General features: G+C 34.9%; 1 protein-coding gene across 5 annotated transcripts in view; it reads right to left on the bottom strand.

Annotated features, from left to right (window-relative positions):
* The window catches only part of STXBP6 (syntaxin binding protein 6), a 382,595-nt gene that overhangs the window by 53,170 nt on the left and 305,724 nt on the right, over window positions 1–23,701 (bottom strand). The gene's annotated exons all lie outside the window — the stretch shown is intronic.

Below are 23,701 nucleotides of genomic sequence, written 5' to 3'. Positions count from 1 at the left end.
GGAAGGGATACCTGTATTTATTAGGAACATAATTTGGTATAAAATGGTATTATACCCCATCTAAAGATGTTTATTTACTAAATTACCCAAATAGCTTTACTAGAAAATAGGCATACATATAAAGGGGTTTTTATGAAACACTTGATATACAGTCAGAGAATGAGTTTGAATTGCAGCTCTGTAATTTATCAACAACCTCAGACCCATTATTCCCTCATTATAGTTTGCTCTTCTGTAATGAGATGATTGGATTATTTGATTTCTACACTCACTTTTTAATTCTAAGTCCTGTGATCATGTAAGACACCCAATACCCCCAAAGGGAGCATTATAAGGGTATTCTAGCAAATTATGATGACTATATTCTGGAACAGAATAAGAAAGGAAGATACAACATATTTGTAAGTGAAAAATTGGGATGACAATTGCTAATATGTTGGTGATGGGTTATGAAAACAAAGCCAATTGCTAAGTAGAGAAATTTGATTCATGAAAATGAATGCAGCTTAAAACAATAGTTTTTGATTTCCCAATGAAATCACAGGTGTGTAGAGAGAAATAATAGCTTACCAATGTAAGATACTTTACAATTCAAAAAGTATTTCTACATTTTTTCCCTATTTCATCTTTACAGCAAATGTGTGAGGTAGTAGAACTTCCTACATTAGGAAACCAAGACTTTGAGAGGTTAAATGTGCCCAAAGACATATAATGGAATTAAAAACCTTTCACAACCAATCTCTAAGCTACATTCCCGGCAACATTACATATTCACATTACTCACAGGTATTACTCATTGCTTCCCTTCATAAACCCTAACGTTCAGTCAACTTGGTTTTCATATTGCTTTTTATTTACAGTGTACCATTCCCTGTTTCTAAGCCTTTGCATTTAAATTGGTTGCCCTGTATGCTTCCCTTCTCATTTCTGCCTCTTTTTTCCTTGTTTCCTTCAAGAAGATTCAGCAGAATTCTGCCTTTCCCATGAAGGTTTTCCTAATCTCTATGGCTGTTGGTGCCATACCCCTATTATCAAGGACTGATTTTGTGTTTGCATAGATAGATAGACAGACAGATAGACAGATAGAGAGACTGATAGAGATAGACAGATAATAGATAGATAAGCAGACAGAGAGACAGACAGACAGATAATACAGCTAAACGGATATCTATATGTAACTAGATAGACAGACAGCCAGACAGATAGACAGACAGCTAGAAAGAGAGGTAGATACACATACACACACACCCTCTTATTTCCCTTGATAGAATGTGAATTCCTTAAGGATAGCAACTGTTTCACTTTTGTCTCTGTATTTCCACTATGTTATATATAGCAACTTAAAGTTTTACAAACACAGTACCTGGCACATGAAGGAAGCTTGATAGTTTGGCAGAGTGTATTTGAATTTTAATATCTGGTGAACATATCCAGTGCATCTTATTTTACCATACTATAACTGTTACTTATGGATACTTTAAAATTTATATCTGCATATGTGTGCATGTGTGTGTATATATACCTATATGTTCAAATATAAACATACATATGTATACATACAGTAAGCAAGTGTGACAAGGGAATCACTTTAAAAGACTGATACACATTAATTCAAGGTCGCCAAGGAATTCAGCTATGCAATTCCTAAATGAAAACTCAAGTCTGCAGTCAATCTTTTATGGAGTTTAATTACAATAGGAGGAAGAAAGGAATTAGAGATAGAGAGAGAGAAAAAGGGAGAGAAGGGAATAGGGCTTAAATACCCCTTCTGTTTAGGCTGGGCCAAAAGGCCCAAGCCCTTAGATAGCTGGGGCAAAGAAAAAAGATCAGTCCCTATTACTCACGTGACCAAAATGGAGAAACAGTCTCAGAGGCCCCCACCTTCAGCTTCCCTCAGAGCAAGCTTCTCAGAGCACAACGCAACCACTCCGGCCAACTCCTCAACCACCACCCCCGAGTCTTCAGACCCCCTATCTTTAAGGAAACCATCCAAGTTGCCTCCCCTCAGTTCTCACATCTACCAATCACCTGTCCATCAATTTCCCTGTGCCAATGGAGGCTCTAGCTTAACCCAGGACCGCCCAGAGGCTTTGCACATGTCTGTTGAAGGTCATATTTTCAAATGATTAAATCTTTGCTCCTTTGCTACAGCCCTTTCTAAATCCTGTTAACCTGAGTAGGGTAGAGATTGGAATAATTACATTTTGATCTAGGCTGCAGCCCTTACTCAATCCTGTTAGGACTGAATAGGGTGGAGATTGATTCCAAGTATCTCCATTGTATCAATTCTAAAATCAATCATGACTCAAAGAAATTCCTGTTCTATGCTTAAGCATAGGTCAAAGTCCTTTCCATTGTTCAGCAAAAGGTTTCTGTCCTAAAGTAATCTTAAGAAGGGAAGAGAAGGAACCTCCCATGCCAATGGGGTTCCCATTCCAATAGACTATCAGTAAGAAATTTTCCAAGTATGAAATATCCCAATGGTGAAATTTCCAACATTTATAAGTCTAAGGAATTTTGAGGTTTACACAAGCAATAAGCATTTATTAAATACCTACTATGTGCAACTTGCTGGCACAGTGGATAAGATTTCTGGGCCTTAAATCAAGAAGATCATCTTCCTGAGTTCAAATCGAGCTTCAGACAATAATTGTATGACTCTGGGCAAGCCATTTAACCCTGTATGCCTCAGTTTCCTCATCTGTAAAATGAGCTGCAGAAGGAAATGGTGTGAAAAATGGAATGCTTCAATCTGTATTGACTCCATCACTCCCTTCTATGGCATAACCAATTATTTTTTGTTAATTAAGTAGTAAACTCAATTGTTTCTAGCTACAGATGCCAGTGTGATGAGCTCTCTAGGGTTTAACATTGATCACTCAGCCCTAGTTAAAGTTCTGAGAGATAATATGTGTACAATTCTTTATAACAGCACATGGCCATATAAAATATAGAAATTATGCGCCATTATTTCATTGGTGAAGGGTAACAAGATGTAGTAAAAGTGGATGGTTGGACTATTTTGCTCTGCTATTATTTACTTTATTTGAAAAATAGGATAGAATACTTGCACAATTGACCTCTGCGAATAAGAAATTTGTTTTATAAATCTTCAAAATAAATCTGCATATTATTCATGTTTAAATATCCATACCTCATTCTTCAATTATTGTCTTTCTGAGATTTGGGAGGCATACTTAAAAATTAGTTCTCTGAAATTATGGCTGAATAATGCATTGGTCATAGTTCTGATTTTTTTCAATGTTGTTTTCTTTCACAATTATAGTCAATGTGCCAGGATCTTCTGGTTCAGTTTACTTTGCTCTGTATCAATTTAGCTCAGTTTTCCTGAGATTCTCTGAATTATTCCTATTTGTAAAGTCTTAGAAAAATATTTCATTATATTCACACTATATCACACACACACATACACACACACACACACCATTCATACATTAAATGATTTGTTCAGCCATTCTCCAATCTACGTCCTTTCCTTCTCTCATTTTCATTCATAAATGTTCTTGAGATGATTTAGCTTATTTGGATTTCATATCACACTTTTTGAAGACTCTTTCCTCTCTGCTATTCTTTGCTATATTTATAAGGCCTTTGGTTTATTCCATGACTCCTTAAATCTTCCTATATTATCCTAAGCAATTCTTTGTAAATGAGTTATCTTCTAAAACTAGTGTTGTCTTTGGTTGTCATCTTTCTGCTTAGCAAGAAGATCAAGTATTTGGTGGCTGAGATGGTTTCTAAATTCTTTCCACTTTCCTATTTTAGCAATTAGTGTACCTGTAAAGGGAATAGTGAGAGTCTATATAAATATTTATTCTTTTTTTCAAATTTCCATTTTTTGGTATCAACGTCTTATTTGAAGAGATCAGATTAGAAATACTATAACTTTCTGTGGTGTTTTCTTTTTATATTCATCTTTTCCGCTTATACTAATTTCACTTGATATGGATTTTAACTTCTGTTCTAACTTGCTATCACTCTGATAGGTACCAGATAGCTAATTCAGAAATTTCTACAATTTCAGGGACCAGTCATTTGATATTTGGTAAAATATAGAATCATTTTTAAAGGTTCTCTACATCTAGTCCTTTTCAACTCTTCTTGAATAAAAAGTCCATGATAAATAGGTATAAGGCTTTTGAGAAATTAATATGCATTTGGTCTCTTTTGTTCTTTATTACAAGCCATATTTTCAAACATTTTTACCAATTTTTCTTGTAGGTAAGTTTTGCATTGAAGCACCATTCTATTTGTTTTCCTGTCAAAAGGATCTTGCCAAATTCTTTACAGATTTCCCCTATTTTATCCTCTGCAACAGATACTGGTGCATAAAATGCAATTACCTTTATGGTGGTCTGCTTTATAGAGACATAAAGAAGAGTTTGAGGGAAGATAATCAGAGATTCCACAGAACAATGTTTTTTTTGTTCCCTCTGGATGTTAGATGAAACCAATTTTGTGAACTATTTTATCTTTCTCTCTAAGGAAAACCTCTGAGCCATCATTCCATTTATGTAATTTCCTTATGTATTATGGCTATATTTACAGTAAAGATGTCAATATTAATATGGTTTATTTGCTTAAGTAAATAATGACTAGTTATTAGACAAGGAACTTATTCAAGGTATCAATAGTTAAGCTAATGTTTATTGACAGTGTGAAAACTGTGATTCCTACCACTTATTCAACCATAATCAATACAGAAATAGATAACAAAATTAAAGAATAAAATTAACGAACAAGTAAGAATATAAATGTGATCATTCTGAGATAGAAAAAGTAGTTCTTTCCAACTAATTTCCTGCCTCTAGAACACATGACACCATACATAAGACCTCTATATCTCTGCTGTTTGTCCACATTGAGTAAATCAAGAAATTTTCCACTTCCATATTTTCACACATACCCCCTTTAATTGTTGCCTAAAAAATCTCTAAGCATAAATCTTGGAGCAGAGGTCACATCTTATACCTTGCTTCTCAATCACTATAATCTTAGATCCCTCAAAAGGAAAGAATATCTCTGACATATCTTCTTATATAAAAGGGGAGAGCTAGTAAGCCAGCTTCTCAGATGCCATGACATTCATTTGAAGAATTGTTATTGCATCATAATCTCAGCAACTATCAGTAGTAGCCACCCTTGGTTTGGACACTGATTTGAAGGTCCATAATATGCCAATCCCACCTACATACAATCAATGGTAAAGATTATCCTTGATTATATCTCTTTTGGACAAGAAAATCTTCTGCAGAGATTTCCTTTTCCCCATCAACACTCATTTGGAAAAGTATTTGCTATAAGACGACCAAATAAAATGTAGAGGAAAAGCTAATTATGTTTCCACCTCACTTTTTAATTCCTTGAAAGAAGAGAGATTTTTAAAAATTATTGCCACTAATAGCCCCGATTTAAAAATTCCTTGTGAAGGAAGCTATTGCTACCATAAAAGATTAATGTCTGCTCTGCAACTTGTAGTTTGAGAAGCTATGTGACTTGCCAGTATCACACAACCATTATTTGTCAGTTAATAAATATCTGTTAATCATCAACTACATGCCAGGCACTGTGCTAAATACTAGGGACACAATAAAAAGACTAGCTAAATTAGATAATTTCAGACTGTCCAGAATGAAATGAATCATTCTGCAATGACCACTCTTGATTATCTACTAACATACTGAAAGGTGTCAACAGGTGTTGAGAGAAGAAACACCTACACCAATGAAATAATAGTCTTGATGTAAATACAGTTTACTGGAATAGTAACCTAAACAAACCCCAACTGCAAAATATTTAAAGATAAGAAATAAATGCTAATCATTTGCTGACATGATCTGGTTCCCATGTTGACTTTCAATTGTCAGTTTACTTAAAATGATAGTATTTAATCTTTAATTTCATTGATGTAGGGAATTTTCATTGGGGAAACTTCCTCTACTCAAAAAAACAAAACAAAACAAAAAAAAAAACAGTCAGTCAGTCAGTTAATAAATACTTATGGAGTGTTTACTATTAGTCAATCATTATACTAAAAATATCAATGTAAAGAAAGGTAAAAGTCTCCACTCTCAAAGAGCTCACAGTCTAACAAGGGAAGCAATATGAAAACAACCATGTACAAATAAGTTAGATACAGGATAAGATGTGAGATAATAAAGAAAGAGAGAACACAAGAATAAAGATTAAGAGGGACTGAGAAAAGAGTGAGATTTTAGTCAGAACATGAAGAAAACCAAGGAGTCTAGGAGGTAGAGATGAAGAGGGAGAACATTCTAGGGCATGGGGATTTTACCCATAGGAAAATTCCCAGAGTTGGGAAGTATTATCTTGTACAAAGAACAGATTGGTAGTCCTTGGAAAAGTCTTACAGAATTGCCTACCACACTTACAAAGCAACACACATACACACTAACAATACAGGGAAACAGAGCCAGACTTAGACCTAGGTCTTTTTGATTTTGAGCTTGTTACTCAATCATTAAATTAAGTCACTTAATGTTAAATGGAACTTAATCCCAAACCCCTGTCCCTCTCCCTAACCTCTGAATATTACTTAGTGACAAACACTTGATTTCCTTTTATGTTCTTGGCAGTAGAAACAAGGATTCTTATTCACTTCCCAGATGATTGAAATCTAGATTGGAATCTTGAAAAACTAGATTCCAAAGTGGCTAGTTCCAAATCACTTTCTAATGGTTGAGTTATCACCTTGCTGTTTTTTATTATAAATTCAGGACATATTTGGAAATTTCTGCAGAGTTTTATCCAATATTAGATATGAGAAAATTCATTGCTCATATTTATGTAGCAATAGTTCTTCACCTTTCATCTGAGGTATGAAATAGACTCAAAGAGGAAGTTGTAAAACTAGAACTAGTTTATGGATTAACATTGGCCAAGACATTGTCTTGCTCTTTGAAATCTCATTCCTCAACAGTAAACTTATAAATGTGTGTCAGCTCTGACACCTTCTACTCTGTAATGCTGAACAAGTTATTTAATTCTTCTTTGTTGACAATTCATAAGGCAAGATTTTCTAGCAATACAGGATCTTAATAAACCTCAATGCTAAACCAGGACAGGGTACTTGTTTTTCTTTGTCACTTTGCCATTTAACAAAGCAAAACCACAATTCCTCTCATCACTAGAAACTGACACCCATTCCTCCTTCTGACAGCTGTTATAGGGAGGTTGAGATTCTGGTCAGGACCTCACACACACGGAATGAATTTGATGATTACCCTGGCCTAGAACCTACTTTTTGTACTAAGCATGGATGCTACTGAATATCTGTCTAGACTCTCTTCCTTCCATTTGTTTTCTCCCTGGCTGATCTAATCTATTCTCACAGATTGAATTAATATCGCTATTTGGATGATTGACCAATCTTAATCTTTTTCCTTTAGTTTGAAACCCAGAGTCAATTACCTTCTAGTTATTTTCACTTTGAAGTTTCCTTAGCATCTTAAACTGAACATGTTGAAAACATTATTCATTATCTTCACTGTTACTCTCCAGGAAACTACCATCAACCAAGGTCTAGTCAGTCATCAGTGACATTTTCCTCTCTTAATTCCATATATGCAATCATATTCTTGTTTCATCTTGTTTCAATCATATTTTATTATTGTTTCAACCCCTGGGCCATGTTCCATAAACCCTTCTATCCACTTGTCTATTATCATATACCTCTCATCATTTTTCCATGATATAATGATTTGTCTTGAATTACTGACTGCTGAGGATAGATAAATCATTTATAGCTGATCATCATATAATACTCTTATATTCTTAAAAATTATTGAGGTCCTCTCAAAAAACTTTTATGTGGATTATATCTTTTAATATTTACAGTATTGGAAATTAAAACTTAAAACAAATTTGAATTTATATATTTTGATTTAATTTTGAATTTATATATTCACTTTAATAATGAAACCATTAAGTGTTAACAAATAATATTTTTATGGAAAATAACTTATTTTATGAAACAAAAAAATACTAAGAAGAGTGGCATTAGTTTACATTTTGCTTAAGGAGACAACTGGCTTCTTATATCTGTTTCTTTATTTAATCTGATATGTTGTTTCGGTTGAAGCATATAAAGAAAATCTGGCTTCACATAATTACATAGTTGGTAAAGGGAAGAATAATTTAATGTGCAAAAATGCCTTAGTATTTTTATTAAAATAAAATATTATAAGATGATAATTATGAATGACAGGTATTCTCAGCAATATAATAATCCAGGATGCCTCTCCAAAGGAACTCATGATAAAAAAAACCTATCCATCTCTAGAGAAAGAACTGATAGATTCTGAAAGCAGATCAAAGCATACTGTTTTTCAATTTATTTTCTTCATTTTTTTCCTATATGCACCTTCTTCTACAATAAAACCAATATGGAAATATGTTTTATATGATCATACATGTATAACCTAGATTAAATTGTTTATCCTCTCAAGGAGGGTGAAGGAGAAAAAGGGAGAGAAAGAAAATTTTGGAGTCAAAATTTTAGAAAATTAATGTTAAAATTTTTTTTACACATGATTGTGGGAAATAAAAATGTAATAAATATTATTAATCTAGAAAGCATTATTATGATAATTATTTTGACCTCAAATACTCTGTGAAAGGGACTTAGGGACCCCTACAGATCACATTTTGAGAACCTTATAGATAGTTTCCTAATGGATATTTTGCTTATACCATTTTCCTTTTCTAATCCATCCCTGACCCAGCTGCCAAAATAATCTTCCTAAGATATAACTTCCTATTACTCCTCAATCCAAAAAATCTTCAATGGGTTCCTATTTCTTCTAGGATAAAATACAAAGTTCTTCGTCTGTATTTACAGCTGTCTATAAAATGGTTCCTCTGTTTTTTCCAGACATTCAGTTTTTAGCTTCAAAAGGATCAGTTTAGGTACCAGAGGTTTCTCTTATGAAAAGTCTTTCCCACTCTCCTAGCAGGTCTTTCTCCCTCAAATTACCATGAATTTACTTTCTTTAAACATTGAAGCTGGCCATTTCAATGAACATGGGCAAGAATTATTAAATTTTGACTTTTTATCTATACCAACTAAGACAGTGCCATGCATTTACTATTTATTTAAGCAAATGCTATTATAGACAGTCACATAATCAAAACAATTTGTAAAGACCATGTAAGTATAAATTCACTGAAAGAAAATATTTAGCCTTTAAGTCAATTATATTATACAGCTACATACAAGGTGTTTTTATTTTTGACTTTTTAAGAACAGAAAAAAAGACAAGAAAGTAAGTTATGTCCTATAGCTGGTGAATTAAAGTTCATATCATTTGTGAAAAGAAAATTTAGTTTTCCTTTAAATGGCAATTGTAGGTTAAAAAAATCTATAACAATAATCTCCTCCCTTCCTTCATTACTCAAATTTAAAATTTAAAAATCATACAAGGACTTTGTAAATATCATGTAACCTCCATGAAAAAATATTTGTCTCCGCTATGCCAAAGGGAAACACCTTTGTGGAAATCAGTAACCATCAAGATGAGTCTCTGGTTGTGATAATAGAAATCGGAAACTATTCTGACCTTGCGGAAAAGACTTTTTTGCAGAAGTCCCAATGCCTTATGATAGGAGCTGGACAGAGGATCAATAAAACCAGTGAACTGTGAAAATAAAATGAACTTTTGTTTCTACAAGTGTAAATTGGGGGTAATAACTTCCCCTACCTATCTCACAGAGTTGCTATGAGGAAACTACTGTGGAAACTCTAAAAGAGTTAGAGATATGTGAGTTATTGTAATTGCTTCTTCTTTGATTCATATAATTTGTCTTTTTGGGGTGGGGGCAGATAAGGAAATTATATTCCAGAGTAAAGATGACAAGTCTCACTCTCTGGTAAAGTCGGAAAAAAATATGCTTTCAGCTGTTTTCTTGCCCACTAGCAGGATTAAAATTGAGGCTTCTAACTCTGCTGAACTGTTGTTCCATACATCTTCAACAGGATCATTTTGGTAAGTCAGCAGGAGTATACACACTCTATAAATGTCACAAGTAAAATGCAATACAATCAGCATTCTATAAGCCATGGCAAAGAGCTCAGAATTTCAAACATGTTAAATGTCTGCACTACAGATCAACTGGCTTCCCCACCGCCTTAGATGCAAGAAATCACCATTTGGGCACCACCTTCTACGGTACACGCTGAGTTTTGTGGAAAAGGCAACCAAAGAACTGTTTTTCATGCCTTTGACAAAGAAACATATCTTGGAGCAGAAAGGTCAAATGATTTGTAAAAGTAGAAGCAGGCAGAAGGGACTTAAAGAAGTCTGTACTGTATATAACATAAATGTATATATTTATGCTCATACTATCTTTTTCAATACAATTTAAGCTCCTTTGGAGTAGGATCTATTTAATTTTTGCCTGTAGCACATTGAATGCATTTACCAAATATTTGCCGATTGATTGCATGAATCTATATAACTAATGTTTTGAAGCAGAGTCACCATAAAAACCAAAAACTGAGTGGAGCTCAATTTGAGTCACAGTGCCTGGTACAGGTTCGGTGTTTGTCCCAGGGGTACTTATTGTTAGACTCTGAGTTCCTTGAGAGAGGGGACTAGAATTTTTTCCTTTCCTAGTATTCCCAGCATTTAATGCAATGCCTGGCCCACAGTAGGCACTTAGTAAATGCTTGTTAACTTGATGTGACTCAAATTGGTGCTGAATGATGATGATGTGCTTCCAATGAACCAAATGAAATATTTCTTCTGTGCAGTGGCAGATGGATTTTGCTGACTTTCCCAAACTAAGACTGTTCTTCCTGAAGTTATATTTTGACTATGTGCATGGAAAACCTGCATAACTATTTTGATTGCTGCAATTTTTCTTCCTGATGTTTTTAATCTCCCACCCACACCCCCAAAAATCTATGGAAGGGAAATTTTGAAAAGGCATAAAAACTAGAATATTCTTCAAATGACATTTGAATAAGAACAAAGGAAAAGAAATACATAGACAGTCTCAAAATTAAGCTAATAGGGTTGCCATTATTAAACATCTAGCAATTCCTATTCACTGTCACCAAAGATTTCTTAGCTCATTCTTTTCATAAGCAAAGAGATAGGTCTGAAGCATTTGCCAACAGACTTTGAGAAAGAGAAAGAAGGGTTTGTGAGAGGCCAAACACTGAGTCAGTGCTTTGGAAGATCAGAATTTGGCTCATTTCTGTTGAGTTTTGAGGTTTACCATGATGCCTCAAACTTTCTGCAATTTAGTCAGACAACTAGTACATTGCATGACCCTCCTGATATATCTTGTGTACTTTCTCACTGATCTAGCTTCATGTCAATTTTCAGATATGAGACAAAACAAACAAACCCAGAAAACCAAAGGCACCATTTTTCTTGACAAATTTCTACCCTGAATCCATAGAGGGTCTAGTATTATGAGGTTAGTCACTCACTTCTGTACCTTCAAAGTCATTGTGTATCACAAAACATGCAATGTTAGGTTTGGAATAGTCCTTAGAGATCATCTAGCTCAACCCTCTCATTTTACAGATGAGGAAAATAAAGACCCAGAAAGCAGAAATTAATTGCTCAGTTCTCACAGCTAACAAATGGCAGAAATGAGACTTAAACCTAGATTCATCTAATTACAAATTCATTATGCTGTTTCCTATGACATTACTTCATTGAATCAGGCTAGTTTAAGAACAAGAGTGTTCACCTACATTCAATGAATTTATCTAACTTGAGAAAGTAAGTTGTTCTTAAGTATTTGTGAAATACACTAGTCCAATGCTATCGAAAGTGTGCAATCCACATAGATTTTTTTAAATAGAAAATAGGAATGTGACTTTCAAGGTACTTAGCACTATTTTCCAACTATCAATTTAACAAAACAGAAGTGGGCATTAACACCATTAAGAAAAGAAACAAATAAAAAGTCAAGATAGGAGCTTAACTATAGCTTTGGGACACCCATTTCTTTGAACATTTGAAAACTTAAATCGTGTGTAAGAGAAAAATCAGATCCAACGTGCAAAAGACCAACTCAAGCAGGGGAAGGGCAAGGAAGGTCCAAGATTCCAAAAAAGGAACAGAAGAGCTGAGAGGATTCAAAACAGTTTCTCCACCTCTTCTCTGGAGCTCTCTTTGGAGTGGATAGTCTGAGAGGAAGCCTCTTGAGACAGAGAGCCTCTCTAGACATTGATCATCTTCCAGTGAACTCCAAATTCCTCCGGTTCCAGCAGAAGACAATAAAAGTAGATTTCGGACTTTGCAGAAAGCCATCTACCAAAGAAGATTTTTTCTATCCCCAAAATTGTCCTTGAACTTCATTTTACAATTAGATTAGATTAGGAGGAAGGACAACCTCAACAACTGACCAAAAGAGGGTCAGGCAGACAGCCTGAACCCTCAGGATTGGGGGGGGGGGTCAGTTGTTAGTTCATAGGGATTCCCACTTCCTACTTTCCTCATTTAACCACCCCATTCTCCCTGCCTTCTGTGTCCCCTAGAATAAAGAGTTATCCTTTTAGATCAGGTCTGCTTTCTAACATCACTGTAGGGGACTGAAGCTGTGGGGGGAATTATATCCCCAAGGAGGGGAGTTAGCTCCAAACCAGCTGTAGAGTGACTCAGGTCTAAAAGGGAGAAAGGTGGCAATTGGGAGATTGGGAAATCCAGGAGCAAGAAAATTACTCTGCCTTTCAACAACAGCCAAGATCAAGAAGGGAGGCAGTGGGTCAATTCTCTAGGACCCTCTCCTTCAGTCCCTAACCTCCATATTGAACCTAATCTCTGAAGGGACATATTCTTTCCCTCTAAAAGATGGTTTGTGCTATCTTCCCCAAGGGGAGGAGAGGGGAGGATCAATCTCTTCCTCTCTCTCCATTTCTTTAACACTTTCACACCCCTCTCTCTCTAGTTCCCCAGTGTGAGTGTAGGTGACCTCATTCTGGTCCTGTATTACTTGTGCTTGTCATTCTTTTACAAATAGTGATGGAAATGTTCTTTTGCTTCTGAGATGTTTACCAGCAATATAATAGGCCTGGATAGATCAAAGGTCAATCCACAGGTGAACCAAAAGATTCTGGAGAATTCCTTCAAATTGTGAATACAGATTTATCTAGTGTGAAAAATGAGAACCTTAGATGAACTGAGAATATTACACCATTAACAACTGAGAGTGGATTGCAAGATATGGTATTAATTCTCTTGGGAGGTAGTATTGGCCATCAAAAGTCATCTCTGAAGATGAGTGGTCATTAAAAAAGGATTTCTTGGAAAGTCTTAATAGTTTGTTCTTAATGATTTCAAGCAAGGGCATGCATATATATGTCTCTTCAAAGATAAGTATTAGAATTAGAGATTCTAATGTGATATCAAAGCAATATGACTGATCCCAAGGAAAACCAAAAGCATGATTAAGCAAATACTGTTGTTTCCATAAAATAGAAGCAAATACAGAGTAACCAATTTATTTATGGACTTTGTTTTCCTCATATTCTGTACTCAGAAAGAGCTCTAGATAAATAATGTGAGTGATAGTAGAGCCAAATAACACTCACTGTTCCTCTGCAAAATTACATATATATGTATTACATGTTCTTTATATATATATATGTATATATATATAGTTTATATATTATATATGTAATAATATATGTATTATAGTATATAAAGTAAAATATAAAGTGAACTTAAATTCACAGGGAAAATTTAATCCAGCAATTAGATATAAATAAGAAAATTTGTTTTTTTAATTAAATTTTTATTATTTTTAACATATTAAAGATAGGTCTAGTCTATTTCCTGTCACCCCAAATTTTGCATATTTTAAGGCTATCTTCTTATATGTAATACATGTAGCCATCAAATAATAATTCATCATTAATTTATCTGGATTTAAATCTATAAGAATTGTTTTGTTATTTCTGATCAGTTAACTTTCATTTTCCCTATTCTAAATCTAGACTTTCTTAAATAGCAGTAAAAAACAGGAAGAGAATGACTTAACTGACCCTAAATTTACATATGAATATGAATTTCCAATATTCTTCCCTACAACAGGTTCCTCACAAAGTAAAGTGAAGCTTGCATAGATAGCAGGGAGATTCTGGCACCCCTTTATTAAATCCTTACCTTACCTTCTGTTTTAGAATCAATAGTATATATTGGTTCCAAGACAGAAAAGTGGTAAGGGGTTAAGAGACTTGCCCAGGGTCACATAAGTAGGAAGTATCTAAGGCCATATTGAACCTAGGGCCTCAAATCTCTAGGTCTGACTTTTAGTCCATTGAGCCATCTGGTTGCTCTTGAGATACCCTTTTAAGAAATAAATCCAAATGGTCACCAAATATTAGACATCTGCACTCAAAGTGCAGGTGCTCATGTGTAAGTGAATGATTTCTACAGATGAATGGGGGTTTGTTGATTACCAGGAAACTATCAGAATAGAATTTAAAATACTTTTCTACCTAAATATAAAGAAGCAAAAGATTCTCCAAAGTTACATCTTTGCTAAAATGCTGACCAGTCAGGATTATTGATGACTGCTGGCTTGGAGGTGACCCAGGGTTCTTTAGATGTATTTTAGGAAAGTACAAGTTCTGGCTGGTCCTATATGAAGGTGGACAAGCTGCAGGTGTTAAACTGATGATGTTGCCTCTTTTCCAGAACTCATAAAAAAGGTGGCACTGAAAGACTTTCAGGTGACAAAGATTTGGCCACAGTAACTCACATTTGATTAAGGTATGGGGGAATAAGTATATTGATGAAAAAATTGAAGCACTTAAGTGATTATAAATAAAATTACATCTTTCACATGAATTCAATTAAAAATGATGCCACAGGCAGAGCTCTTAAGGGGCAAGTTATTCTAATTCATTGACTGAATAGATATTTTGAAGAGTCTATACTGTTTAGAAGGGAAGTAAGATACTGCTGTCATATTCTATTCAACTCTGAGATTGCTTTTGCTAGGGGAACACAGAAAAGAAAACTAACTTTTCTACATCATTGTGATAAGCAAAGCCTTCTTATCAAAGAGTGGAAAGTACAGGCATTTTTGGTGTGCCTAGGGCTTTAAATAGTTTCAACATTTTGTGCTTTACATTTGCATAACTATGGCTTCACTGATGAGAGCTATGTTACACAAATATCTTTTGATGATGTTGGAAATGAATGCCACCAGAAAACAGACTTCCCAGAAAAATTGTCTTTCAGATTCTGGATTTGAAAAAAGTTGTATTTAAGATATACATTTTAGATTAACCCCCTGAGTAATTCAGTAACATGAACAATCATTTGCGCTTTGGGTCCTAAGGCATAAGTTGGAGCATCAGTGATACAATGCCTACATACTCAGGGGGAAAAGAGGTTAAAATGAGTTGTCTCGGATTTTAGACTTAACGAGAAAGACACATATCTGGAAATGCAATATTTCCAGCTCACAAAGCACTGTCCTCCTTTAAGGATATTATATATTTCTGCTTCTTGACTGATTGGTTGAATAATCTATCCTGTTTACTTTTTAAAAAAATAGATTTACAAATAAAGATTTTATTTTCATAAAGTATCAGTTCTCTTTAAGGTTTTTCCAAATTCACAACTTTAGGAACAGGCATAAAAACACACACAGAAAACATTATTATAAACACCACAAAGTTCAATAAGCAATGATAAAAGAAAAAACAAACAGATTTGAAAAGAGCGAGTTTTGAACAATGAAAATTCCTTTGGATTCTTGCATGCTATGCTATATGATATCAGTTTCCTTTTTAAGAAGATTGAAAAGTTTATTCATTTCTGTTGAGTACAAAGTAAACCGAGGTACTGAGATTGCTTCAAAATATACAGGTATGGGGGCAGCTAGGTAACTTAGCGGGTAGAGAACCAGACCTGGAGACCAGAGGTCCTCGGTTCAAATCTGGCCTCAGATTTGAAGCCTAACACTTTCTAGCTGTGTGAGACTGGGTAAATCACTTAATCCCCCTCGCCTAGCCCTTACCATTCATCTGCTTTAAAATCAATATATAGTATTGATTATAAAATGGAAGATAAACATTTAAATTTTTTTTAAATTAAAAACAATATATAGGTGTGTTGGGTGTTTTTTTTTTCAAGTGAATTCTTGTCTTCATTTGGTACTTTCCTAAAATAACAACAATAAACCCCACAAACAACACAATTCCTTCTACACTTAAGCACCTCTCTAATCTAAGCATATGAATGGGAAGGAGAAGGAGTCAGGAAAAAGGGAAGGAGGAAAGGGATAAGAGGAAATGGCTTCTGACATCATCTGCTTCTGTTAAAGGTGGAGTCTATGTAGAAAGCCTAACACTGCTTTTGTTGGTCTCTTTGATGTGCCATTTCTTCATGACCACTTGATCAAGGGCACAGGTGATCATGCCATGAAAAACCTGGAAAATTTCTGAGCACTCTGGACATTACATTAAGTTGTCATGAAAGTAAAAAGTATTTATCAACTTGTTAAAAAAAATGTATATATATAAATATATATTTAAACCCCTACCTTCCCTCTTAGAATCAATACTGTGTATTGGTTACAAGGCAGAAGAGTGGTAAAGGCTAGGCAATGGGGGTTAAGTGACTTGTCCAGGGTCACACAGCTGGGAAGTCTCTGAGGTCAGAGTTGATATTCATCAACTTCTGAAGAAGCCCCACCAATGACTTGGAGCTGATTCTAGAAGAACATGATGGTAGGGGATCATTTCCCTAGAGTACTCTGGCCTTTTATGGGATGTGGAATCCAGAATCCTTTTGTAGTATTTATGAGTTACCATGACTTGAACTATAAGACCAGATTGCTGCCACATTGCTTATTCTTGCTTGTTTCAGTGATGTAAACTTTAGTGGAGGTTCCACTATAGTCATGGTCAGGCTACAGTGGATGATCACATTCTAAGAAGTAAAAGGCATATCTCTGTCCTCAAAGACTGTAAAATATAATGGGGCAAAGTGGAAAGAGAAATAATAAACTTGGAGAAATAATAAAATTGGAGTCAGAAGATGGGGATTCACCTGCTGCCTTTTCTACTTACCACCTTGGTAAGTAAAACTTAGAAGAAGTCATGTTGGACTTTGGATTTCAGTGCAATGAAGTGGTTGTATTAGATGACTTCTATGATCTCTTCCAGCTCTTCCAGAAAACATCAGTGATATGTTTGATCTTACAAAAGAAAAATAGTTCCGTTGATAATCTATCAGCTAATACCTTCCATATTTCTCTGGACTAGAACTGGTGATATTGGCAACATACCAGTAAGAGCATTTCACTAATATCTTCAGCCTGAATAATTTATATGCTTAAATGAAAAGTTTTTAAGAATACAGTCTACTCCTTGGGAGTCAGGTACCTTAAAAACCTGGTAGATATCATTACATTTTAGTGAGAGAAATTAGAAAAAAATAAAATACAATCCCAACTGGGACTCTGACATTTGAGGACATACCCATAAATTTTATTGGTGTTGATATTTTTGGCTGATTGGTTTTCTCTGAAATGAGTGAGTAGTAAAAAATAATGTCCATTATGGAGCTCATATTATTACATGTGATGTTCACAGCGATATTTGTTCATTTTATAGAGTTATTACCTCTTAAATAACTTATCACTCCATAGTCAATGTAAAAATGCATAAAAGAAAAATCACTCATTTTGAAGAACCCAAATAAAACATTTATATCTGAAACCTCAGGCCTTTCCCAGGTCATTCACATTGCAATATATTAGTTCAGCATCCTCTATTTATTAAAGACTAAGCATTAATGGCATATGACCCAAAGGGAAATGGAAAAATCAAGGTAGGTATCAGAAGGCTGTCAAATATTGACAACTGGCAAAAAAATGGTAAAATATTAAAGAAAGAAGGTCAGGGTGGTGATATAGTGAGAATAAGGGGAAACAGATGAACAACCTATGCACTATACTTGTGTGTCCAGGAAATTAAAGTAACCAGAGGAAGTCTGTGGTGCATCGGGTAAACAGAAAATTTACAAAATGACGTGGTAAGTGACACAGGATGAGAAGGTTTACAATCTGTATCGGTACAGGGATTACCTACATAGATGAGATCATAGATTCTTTGATATATTAAATCATATAATCTTTACCAGACTCATGAAGCACTTATTAAATACTTAACTATGTGCCAGGCACTATGCTGTGCACTAGCAATGAAAATACAAGCAAAAAGAAACATATCTCCTATCCACAAAAAGGATAACATAAAAGGAAACTAAAGAGGAGGATGGGAGAAGAGGGAAGGTACCAGAATTTGGGCATGGTAGAGACACATGTGCGGAAAATCTAGAGAGGAACTGAAGTGGAGTTAGCATATACAGCTTAGGCACATCCTTAAAATGGAGAAAGTGGCCATTTCTACATCACACAAAAACCTACAATAGAATGCTTTAAAACTTTTAAGACCACCATCATCATTAAGTTATTGGTCATCTAACTAAGTTAATCAGTCTTTTGAGTTAGATTGCTATCCTTATTCTAAAGACAAACAAATCACTGGGGATTTTTCCTAGCTCCCATATCTACCAACTTAGATTTTCTCAAATAACTACCTCATTCAGAAGTGCTGTGTTTGGTGGAGCCTGACAAAAGAGGTGTAAATGATAAATTTATTAACTGTCATTTCCTCCTACAGACTATGACACATATAGTATTGAACATTAGGATTGTGTTTTTCTAAAAGGAGGCTCCTTAGGTCATCTAATTTTATTCTCTCACTGTGGGATACTAATACACCCAAACTATTACTAATAAATAAACGTCCTAATTTCCATAATTTTTCTTAGTCACGTATTTCAGGATGTGCAACGAATTTTAAAATCTTCAGGAGAGCTTTCATACAAAGATCAGACATAGTCTGATGCTGTAAGTTTTATAATTAGAGGAGGATTCTTCAGATTGTCTCTATATTATTGAGGAACATTTAACACACTAAATCCCCCAAAAAATCATAATAAAATAAGGCTACAATTAAGAATAACCACAGCCAAGAAAACATGATCTCCCTCTTAGCTGAACCCCACCCTCTCCCTGAAGCCACATGATTCCCTTCAATTTATTAGGTTCTTTAGCTCCCCCAACATCATTTGGGGTTTTTTTAGACACTTGCATTTAATATCAGAAGATCAAAGCATTCCATTCTGTCTACCATAGATAAGCAAAATTTATACTTTGGGAGGAAGTGTCAGAATGCACTGAAGTCTCAGCATTTGTTTTACTGCCTTTTCCCCAAGAGGACAATGAAAAATTATGGCCATTTGAGATACAAACAAGTGGCAAATAAAATAGGAACACTGTCTAAGAAGAGAGCATTTGAAGGTCTTGGCTGGAAAAATGTAGAGGGCTTCTAAAAAATTGTTCTGAGAATTTTTACGCAGGATGTTTACTAAGAAGACAGTTTGGTATAAGAGAAAGATTGTTGTCCTGGGAATCAGGAAATCTAAGTTCTATGCCCAATGTTGCCATTGACTAGCTCTACTCTATCATGGACAAATGATTTTTCTCCCTGGATCTTAGTTAGGTGAGATCCAAATCCTTTCCAGTTCTTGCATTCTAAATGGTAACTGCAAGGGTAGTTCCTCGACTCAAGTGGAACATTTTAGTCATATATTCAGAGCTCTTGGGTTTATATCAATGAGTCATAAGCCTCTGAATTTCTTACCATGCGATGCACCATGTTAAGCACTAGGGACACAGACCAATCAAAACCAGTTCCTGTCTTCTAAGACCTTATATTCTTTTTTATAAAAATAGATTTTTAACACTATCTTTTGTTTTTACATCATCTAGATTTTCCCTTACATACTTCCTTGGTTTCAGTAAGTCATCTCTTATACAAGTAATTGATTTAAAAAGAAAGAAAAAAAGGAGGAGAAAAAAATCAGAAAACCTTATCTATATGTCAAAAAAAAAAATCTGACATTATATTCAACATTGTACACCTGTGGATCTCCCACCTCTGTAAGGGAGCAAGGAGAGATAGCTTCTCATATAAAGAACTTATGTTATAATGATAAGACAACATGATATATACAAAATACACCACGACCAAAGGATTCAATATCACATGATCGAACTTCTTGCTGATGAGCCTCTCTGTTCTTGGTTAATCTGACCAGAGAGAGCAAACAGCATCACGGAGACCTATCCTTGAATACCTCTCCACTTTAATAGAGCCTGAGATAGCTTTACTCATTTGGTAAAGCCCCCAACAGTGTTACCTCCATAACAGATACTAGATAAGGTAATACTATTTTATAATTTTTGTGCTGATAAAAACAAAATTATTGGTGATCCTATTATTATTATTGTCATTGAGCTCAGGGTAATTTGGGTAATATATTCCCTGATATGCTCAGGCAAAAGATCCTTTAATTGAGTCCAAATGAAGGAAGAAATAATCAAACTACATTTATTACAGCTGCAGTCTATATATCTGATTTCTATAATTATTGTACATTGTTGTGTGGATTGTGGCATATACTAGAACAAACTGAATTATGAAAAATAGGACAGAAATCTATTTGTTAATGAGGTCTAAGGTGTAGTCATACCCAAAGACAGAATAAATGAGATGCTCTGAGGCTTTTCCTTACAGAGAACAATTCTCAATGTTGAAAGTTCTGCAACAAGAAGGGGAAATTAGCAAATTGATCTTTTAGAATACAGTTTATACTTTTGTTATCAGGGCCAATCACTTGTTCAAATACCATGTTTTGTACTGACTAAAACCATGTATTCCCATCAGTAAATTACAGATTTTAATTCCCTAATAGTTTAGGATTTAAGTTTAGTCAATAGATTCCCAGTCTGAAATCTAATCAAGCCACTGAATCTTTCTTACTAGATGTGTGAAAGATTTGTAATTTTATCAATTCAAGGAACTCTCCATGTAGGAACTTCCATTAATGTAGATAACAATTAGTTTATGACCTGCTAGGCAAGGCAAAGCAAAGGGAGTTACTTGAGATAAAGAGATTTAGTGGCTTTTCCAGAGACACACAGCTAGTTAGTATCAGGCAGAATGTAAATCCAGGTTTGTTTGTTTGTTTTTTTTTAACCAAAAACCCCTCTGTTGTTACACCATACATCTCCCAGAACTTTCTGGAATTAACAAGATGCTCCACAATACAGCTATAAGCAAGATTCTACTTTATGCATTTGCTAATTCTTCCCTATTGCAGACTATCTACATTTGGCTTTACTCTATCCAACAGATATAATGTTTTGTTGTTGAGTGTAGAGCTACCAATTACAGTCTTGTCATGAGTTGCGGGTAAGGGTAAAGAAAAGTATAAAAAGATAGGGCCTGTGGTGGCATGATAATTAGCAGGAGCAGCTGGGGTTAAAGCGTGGCAAAAATTTGAGGGGTTTCAAGACATCAGAGCATTCTTGGTCAAACAAATAAGTTAGTGATAAAAAGGAAGCATGTAAATCTTGGGGCCAAAACATAATTTTCTTTTTATTTTATTTATTCATTCATTTATTTATTCATCTATTTATTTGTTTGTTTGTTTATTTTTAAAACCCTTAGCTTCCATCTTGGAATCAATAATGTGTATTGGCTCCAAGGCGGAAGAGTGGTAAGGGCTAGGCAATGGGGGTTCAGTGACTTGCTCAGGGTCACACAGCTGGGAAGTGTCTGAAGTCAGATTTGAACCTAGGACCTCCCGCCTCTAGGCCTGACTCTCAACCCACTGAGCCACCCAGCTGCCCCCCCCCCTCACACACATAATTTTAGTGACGCTTTAGTTAGTATTTGTTAATCAGCCATTTTCAGTTGTGTCCAACACTTTGTGGTCCCCATTTGGGGTTTTCTTGGCAAAGACAAAGTGGTTGGCTCATTCCTTTTCTGGTTTATTTTACACATGATGAAACTGAGGCAAACAAGGTGAAGTGAATTACCTAGGGTCACATAGCTAGGTAAGTATCTGAAGCTGGCTTTGAACTCAGAAAGGAGAATCTTCCTGACTCTAAGCTTAGCACTTTATCCACTGTGCCACTTAGTAAGTACACGAAAACATGAGCAATGTGTTCTAGCAGGAGAAATATGAAAAAGATTTTTTAAAAAGAGTGGAAGATATCTGGAGGCAATAGAAAGTCTGGGGGATAAACCACTGGTCTTTTCCAAGAGAAGAAGGAAAAAGAAAACCACTGGGTTCCTCTTGTCTTCTCATTCATATCCTACATTCATAGTGGAAAAGGAAAGACAGGAATCCATAATGTGAGTCCTGCTCCAAGGGCAACTCATAGACATTACATAGTCTAGAATTCCACATTTCCAATGGTGACTCCACAGTTAAGGAGCTCTGCTGTCTTATCAGAGTGATTTATTATCCTAATCAGGAAATGTTGAATTCAGCATGACAATAAGAGATAGGACTTGTTATAGAGGAGGGAAATGTCTGAGCAAGAAACTAGATGACAAAGGAAATAGTCAAATTTCATACTGAAAACAGCAAACTATCTTCTTTGTGAAGAACAAGGAAAAAACCATGTGTTTAGAGTAACTTTCATATTTAGCAAAAAAGATCTCTGTGTCTATGAATATAGATTTATAGCAGGAAGGAATCCCAAGAGCTCATCTAGTCCATTTTACAAATTAGGAAAATGAAGCCCAGAGAGTCTAACTGACAAGGTCATATAGGTAAGAAGTGATTAACTTTCTGCGATCTTCTACATTAAGTTTAGACTAAATAGGCCAGTTTCTTGAAATTTTGTGTGTTAATAATATGGGGAAAAAAGCTATATTCTAATTTCCTGAATGGTAAGAAATTAGTCTCCAGTATTTCCTTACATTAAAATCACAGCATCTAATATTTTTCATTATTGCATTTAGCATATGTCCACTGTGATGAAAGCAGGCACTACCCATCATCTCTCATATCCATCTAGAACTGAAGAGAAAAACATTACAGAAAACTTGGATTTCACTCTCATGAAGAATCTCTCATTGTTCTGATGACGTCAGTCAACATCTTCCTTTTTGAGGAATGTGACATACTTTAGTCGCACTGATAATGAAGATGAATACAACAATACATTTTACATAGGATATGGATAATAGATACAAAATATTTATATACACACATATATAATATCAGCTGTGATGAATAACAACCTATTCCTTATATTCATTCAAGAAATTTCTACCATCTAGGTAAGTGATTTGTGTACATGCTTGGTCTCTAAATGTCATCCTCAACTAAATATCTGTCTTGAAATCAGTCAAAAGTTTGTTTTCTAATTTAAGGCTATATCAAAAAAGAAAACTAAGAGTTATTATGTTAAAACAGATTATCACCCCTTCATCTTGTAAAATTGAAAATCTGTTACCCTAAAAAAAAGAACTACATTTCCCAGGAGCCCACTGACTTCCTGTCCTTACATACTTCCTATAGACAGGGGATATTAGGCAAAGATGTGAAGGGTCCCACCTCTTTACTTCTGGTCCTCAGCTTGGTAGTGGTAAGGTGGGTGTTTGAACTGGCTGATCAGCCATGGCCACATGGTTTTTATTTTTTATTCTCTTTATTCCTTGATTTCTAATGATCATTGATCATTTCATAAATCCACTATAATATTTTTCCATTATTAGAGATTTAATTTTTACAATCTTCCCCACTCTGTTGGT

Source organism: Monodelphis domestica, chromosome 1 (genome assembly GCF_027887165.1).
Source record: "Monodelphis domestica isolate mMonDom1 chromosome 1, mMonDom1.pri, whole genome shotgun sequence".
NCBI classification, from domain to species: Eukaryota; Metazoa; Chordata; class Mammalia; order Didelphimorphia; family Didelphidae; genus Monodelphis; species Monodelphis domestica.
The sequence above is the reverse complement of the archived record's forward strand: the minus strand, read 5'-3'. Positions and strand labels throughout refer to the sequence as shown.